Genomic DNA, 6,882 nt, shown 5'->3' with positions numbered 1-6,882 from the left:
GATTCTTGGCCATTCACTTCCTGGTGAATCCTAGTGACCAAACAACCCTTACAACTTGTCGGGATTCCCAGACCAATATAGACTTAAATGAATGCTATTTTAACACTATTTTAAAGTTAAAAGAATGCTAGACTTTAAAGTTTACACTTTTCATGCAAATGTTAACGTTATAGACTTAAATGACCTAACTTTAAACCATTAATAATGGAAAGACAACTATTATTGCAATTTAACACAGCTTAATTATGAGAGATAAAACCATAGCTTAAACAGAAGAGGTAAACCATAGGTTAGGACTACGTTAAGCTTTATATGTTAAAGGTGGGAGCTTTCCAAGCTGTAGGAGTACACTCTTAAAAGCGGCCTTTCGCTCTCTCTCTATGTCTAAGGTCGAATATCAGAAAATCGGGGAAATGGGGGTCTAGGATTCAACCTCGGCCCATTTCATTTGCATATGTAGTGCCACCATTCAATTGTTTTAAAGTAACGAACAATTGTTTTATGCAACATAGTACCGTTCAATTGTTTAAAGGGAATGTAATTTAAAACCCTAGTTTATCATGTTTTCGAACGGGCCATTCAACACCTTATAACTCGTTTGGGTTCTTTACATAATGTCAAGTTATGAGCATCTTTGAGTATAAAAGTATGTGAATACACACATAAATTAGAAAGATGGGTACATGTAGTTTAAGTAAGATGCATATGGCTTACTCTGCATGTTTTTTTTTTTAGTGACTTCTCATGTTAGCTGCTTTAAAAAAATGAAAAAAAAAATAAAAAATAAAAAATACTTATAACACATCATGTTAACCGATATTAAATGTACCCTTAATACTCGAAACAAAATATGAGAATTATAAATATAAAGAATGACTTATCATCATATTTGAATAAATAAATGAATCTTATTTTCAATTTACAATTGTTCGGTATAATCCATATATATATAGCAAAAGCCACATTATATCTCGAGCAACAAAAATAAAAAAAAGGGAAAAAATTTGTCTATGCTTGTTTTCTTGGGTGTAAACCTGCTATAAAAGCTTTCACAATTTGAATAAATCAGTGACCGTCTCCTGGGCTAGGACCGGACGGCAACCTTTCGAGCCAATAAGCCAGGCTGTGCTTGGCCCTCTCATAGATGGAGGAATATGTCTCCAGGTGATTAGCACCGGAAAAATCCTCGGATAACACTCTGGCTGCTTCAACCCTGGCATGGCTCATGATGGCCACAGAGATGAGCAAGATGATCAAAAGAGTGCTCGTCTTTCTGAAATTCATCTTGGGTGGGAAGAAGTTGGTGGAATGAATGAACTTAATCGATATTTGGTATAAATAAGAGCTTTCGATGAGTACTTGTGGAAGTAAATGACAAAGTATGAATAAGCGAAAGGATTTATATATAGTGGCAGAGTTTTGAACCGGCAGTGGGGATTTCGTGTTGACCAACAAGTTTTGACTTTTGAAATGATCGAGGGACTTGGTTTTGGTGGGTAAAGTTCATACATGGGCTCCCCACCTCCCGAGTATGAATGTTTCAACGGCTGAATCATTTACCATGAATATTGTAATTTACGAAAATGGCCTTGTGAAATCACAAGAAGTCAATATAGGTGGAGAGCAAGAAAAAGCATTCGTCAATTTATTTACTTAACCAACTTGACCGGCGGGTAATTAAGTGGGTAACTCTGTAAAACTGAAATATGATTTGGCCGGTTAATTCAGTCCAAAGTTTGAATAGATCGACTTAGATCGCTTGTCTTGTAATTCTTCGACTTCTACATAAACCAAGTAATTTGTTTGAGAAAATCACCAAATGATACGTGTTTAATTTCTCTAAAATAATGGCCATAATGCTCTTTGGTCTGTTTTTAATTTTGAGAAATGCTTGATTTCATTAAAAAGTTTATTTTTTGGCCATTTTAATCCAATGTGATATGGTCCATTTTAAAATTAATAGATTTTAAACAATAAATTAATATTTTTTTTGAAAAATGGACCATGCCACTTAGAATTAAAATAGCTAAAAGATAAATTTTTTAATGAAACCAAACATTTCTCATTAATTTTTTTTCACATTTTGATTTGTTTGGTTTGTACGGTTTCCTAAGATCCTCAACAGTACTATTATACCCTATAACTTATTAGTCCTTGGGTATGAATTTTCTTCAAACTAATATATAAAATATCAAGAGTCTTTACCTTCAAGGCCAAGTGATGATGCTATAATACTCATATCCAATTCTTGAAGCCATATTTTCCTTAAACAAAATTGAAAGATTAATGGGAAATATTCAAGTCTTTACTTTTGAATGGACTATGCCGAAAACTAGAGAAAATTGTTTAAAGGAAAGAACTGATCGAGACAGCTGACCATTTTTTAATGATCATTATGTCGTTTGGTCTTTGGTCTCCAGGGTTTGTAAGATCCCCACTTCGCTATGTTGCCATTTGAGTAGCAATATGTTGCATGACATAAAAAAAAATAAAAAATAAAAAGGGGGAAGGCTGTTGCACAATCCCCTACCACGTGCAACGATACTCGCTGCCACTTCACGACACCTATTCCCTCGGTTGGTTGCGTGTCCCATGCAATATGCATTTTCACAAAGTGCACTCTAATAGCAGCCACGACACATTATACCAACAATCATTTGATGTTAACATTAAAAAAAAAAAAAAAAAGTTCACTTGAAAAGAGTAATTATATCATACAATTTGTTGAAGCAGTTTTTCGAATGATGACGCGGAAAGAGGTCAGCACAATAGTTGATGACCGAACGCTGAGCTGAAAATAAGAGATAAGTAAAAAAGGATCAAGGCTGCCGGCGTTGTCCGGCCAGAGGAAGCTCCGATGCCTAAGTTAGTCACAGTGTTTAAAGGAAAAATGAACTTGAAGATTATAGATCAAAGAAAGGATAAGCAAAGTATTCAGCTTCAAAGGGTGAAAAGAAGTTACCGAAATAATGAGAGGGGACCCCCCTTTTATAGGCATCGAATTGTTCCTGTTCATCTAACACCGTGGATTTACCGAGTATCCACGTGTTGACAATATACTAAAACAAGATATTTATTTCTGACATTCTAATATTTCTGAGAGTAATGCTCGGTACCTGCCTTAAGCTCGGTTGACCGAGCTTGACGGCCGAGTATCAATAACCCAATCAAATAAAGCTGCTTTACCGAACATGAGTTTGTTTTAAATAGTAAAAATGACCGAGTATAAGGAATGGGCCGATAGATCAGAACTGGGCCCAAATAAGCCGAAATTTGACCCAACAGTTACCCCCCAATTTCCTTTTTCTTTTTAACAGAATAAGGAAATTATATGTAGGAAACCAAACATAGGTCAGTTTCTACAAGCTCGGATTTGTCGTTCGGTAAAACGATGCGAGCGGGCTTTTAAACTCCAAATTTTCAAAAAAAATAAACTGAAGCGTTTGAGATATTTCACCTTCGCCTTTCGAAAACCACGTGTAGGCTTCTGGGTGGTTTTACGTTTCCCGTCATGGCCATACGTCAGCTTCTGTACCGAGCGAGAAACGTAAAGGCGTGGCTTCCCGCCTTTTGAGAACCACGTGTAGGCTTCTACACTGAGCGAGAAAACGTAAAGTCGCTGCTTCGCCGAACCCTAGGCCCTAGGGTATTAAATGCGTCGCTCGGCTTTCCCCTTTCTCAGACCTTTATAAAACCCTCCTCCTTCCTCGTTTAAAAAACCCTACTGTCGTCTCGCAGAAGCCATTGTTGTTTCTCAGAATTTCCATCGACCTTCTTCTTTTCTTCTTAACTTGATTTCTCTCTTGTTACCAAACATTTTTGCCCAAATATATTTTTTCCAAAAACTGTGTTTTTCCAGAATTTCGGCTGAGTTTGTCCCTCTTGTTTTGGGCATTTCATCTTTCTAAACCGTTCTGTCTTCAAGAAATTTCATCTTCTTTCTTCTCTTAACACTTTACTTCTCTGAAAATGAGTCTCGAGGCTGAAGAAGTTCCCATGGAACTGGGCGAATCACACCCGGTTACATGGCGGGCAAAGATCTTCGAACACGACGAGCCAAAGATACGTGAAGAATGGCAAATCCCAGAATTGGTTCAACTACACTTCGACACTGACCGTGTCGGAGCAATAGCGGATGCAAATAGTAATGAAATTTGCGTATATTTAGAGATGTTCTGAGCAGGGCTGAGGCTTCCTTTCCCCAGGGTAGTTCGGGAATTGTTGAGCTACATTCGGATTGCTCCCCACCAACTAGCACCGAATGGCTGGAGGTTGTTCTTTGCCAGCATGATCGCTTGGCCAAGCATACTTGGGGAAGACCACCCCCTGACAGTGCCGAAGTTCCTCAAGGTTCATAAACTTACCAAATGCGCCAGAACCAAGTTTCTGTTTACCTTCCAAACCCGGAAGAAGAATAAACTTCTTACCTTCCGATCTACTTATATGAGTAATAAAGGATGGAAGGAAGAATTATTCTTTATCCGAGGTGATTGGGAATTTTCACCTGTTGAAGTTATAAGGGACCCAAGTGTTCCTCGGGAGATTACTACTCCGTCGATCAAAGGTATGAACCGAGCTTAGTTTTACTCATTTTTGCCTCTTTTCTTCTTTTTTTCTTGGCGAAACTAATCTAGAACTTGCTTCCAGGTCAACAAGAACCAAACCTGACCAACAGTGAAGAGAAGCATGTCGGTAAGATACTTCGGCATGCCGAGCGTAGTCCACTAGAAATGGATTATGATGCGGTTATGACCGAGGAGAACAAAGCTCGGTACTTGTGGACCCCGGCACCTCCAAGGTTGGTAGAAGCTGTAGAAGCTCCTCCGCCGAGAGCCCCAGTGGCCGAGGTGCCGAGAAGACCAATTGCTAAAGTATCAAGGAAGAAGACTGTGAAGACCACCGAGCCTTCCAAAGGTAAAGGCAAGAGGAAAGCCGAAGATGTTCCTCTCGAAAAACAATCGGTGAAGCTAACGACTAGCGCAAGAGTCTCAGTGACTACTGCTGGTGATCCTGAAGACCTTCACATTCCCTCTTCAAAAAAGAGTAGGAAACGGATAAAGACCCTGGCAGGGAGAATCAAGAGGAAAACAAAGGCTGCCGAGGATAGCTCGCAGACAGCTGAACTTGCGACCAAACCCGCACCAGAAGGGGTGACGGGACACTCAGCTTCTGCATCTAAAGAAGTGAGAAGTGGAGGTGCATCTGATTCGAAAATCCTCGAGTCTGTAACAATCGCTCCACATATTAGGGCATATTCCAATGTCCTTGGAGGGGTCAGGGAGTTCCTAAATAGACAGGAAAGATCGGCTCAAGATGCTCTTCCTTCACAACAAACTCCTCCAACTTTTCCTCGCGCGCCTGCTAAAGCTAAAGCTTTACTTTCTGAGGCTCCGGAAGCAACTCCTCCCTCGGTCTTTGCTCATCCCTCAACTCCAGCCGAGGTTGTGCAAATAAGTTCTTCCGAACATCGTGATGTTGACCGAACCGAGCCTTTGGCTGACAAGGTTGCAAATAGCCAACCTATCATCGAAGAATTGGCAGCTTCGGGTCCCTCGGTTTTTGGGGTTGCTGACTGAGCACCAATTTCTACTGGATCAATAGTTGCTGAGCAAGCTTTTGCCGAAGGGCTGGTTGAAGTGTCCACAGATAACGAGCAGATGGACGCAGCATTTGCTGCAGCTACTGGCGGAACTGCTGAAGAAGAGGTTGGCTTCAAGTTCTCAGTTAGCGGCGAACTCCCACATTTTGGGGAGTCATCCCATCCAACGGAGAGTGGGCTGCCGACCATGCCAATGGAGGGTCCTTCTGAGCTTCCAAAGTTCGTCTTTGAGGAGAACCCTGCCGGGTCGTGGTGGGCATCGGGCTCCTCTGCAGAACGCGCACCTGACTCGATTCATTGGTCGTTCGGGGAGCCCCTCACTCGGCTAAGTGACAAATGGTTGGCCAACCCTTTCGTTCTCCTATTTGGTGCAATCCCGGGCAACAGCCCGTTGGAAGTCAATACTCAGCTCTCGAAGGAAGTGATAGAGCACATGCTATACCATTAGCTTGAGGTAACCATATTCCCGTACACCTGATTTCTGATGGTAGTATTTTTGTTCTAATAAATTTCTTTCCATTTGTAGGGTTCGATGAACAGCATGAACTATTACCTTCACTATAGAAAATTTGCTGAGAACCAAGCTCGAGAAGCTAAGTGTGCTAAAAAGAAACTTGAAGAGGCCGAAGCCGAGATACTTCGGTTGAAAGCTCAAGGCGCGGAAGCTGTTGCTCGGTCAAGCTAGTTGGAATCCGAGCTTGCAGCGGAACGAACAATGCATGCCAGCTTAAAGGCTGACTTCTCGACCCTTTAGGAAGGAACAACCCTTCTGAGGAAAAATCTTGACGAACTCTCGGCTCTAGAGCCCGAAGGCACCCAGAGGAAGCTTGAGGAGGCCGAGCGAAAAGTGGCCGACCTGGAGGCTCAATGCTCTCAGAACCTCTCTAGGATTCGAAAGTAGGAAGTCCAGGGGATTGCTGAGAGATCCCGAATTAGGCAGCTACTTCTCGACATCATGGCCTTGGGGAACAAGGTTAATTCTTATAAAAAGAAACGTGTTGAGGCCGCGTTTCAACATCGTGCCGCCGAGGGTCGAGTTAAACGACTTTCTGAAGAGCTGGAAGTAGCTCAGAAAGAGTCGGCCTTTCATAACTCCAGAGTCGAGGTGGCCGAAGAGAGAGTGATGGCCATCAAAGGGCAGCTTCTGGCTTTGGAGAAAAAACGGAAGTCAGATAAGAAGAAAGCCAAAGCTACTGCTAAGAGGGCTGAGGGCCTTAAAGGGAAATTCCTGCGAACGAAGGAACAAGTGTTCAAATACAAAAACAAAGCTCGGGATTTCTACA

Source organism: Corylus avellana, chromosome 2 (genome assembly GCF_965113065.1).
Source record: "Corylus avellana chromosome 2, dhCorAvel1.hap1.2, whole genome shotgun sequence".
Classification (NCBI taxonomy): Eukaryota; Viridiplantae; Streptophyta; class Magnoliopsida; order Fagales; family Betulaceae; genus Corylus; species Corylus avellana.
This window is presented reverse-complemented; position numbering follows the sequence as displayed.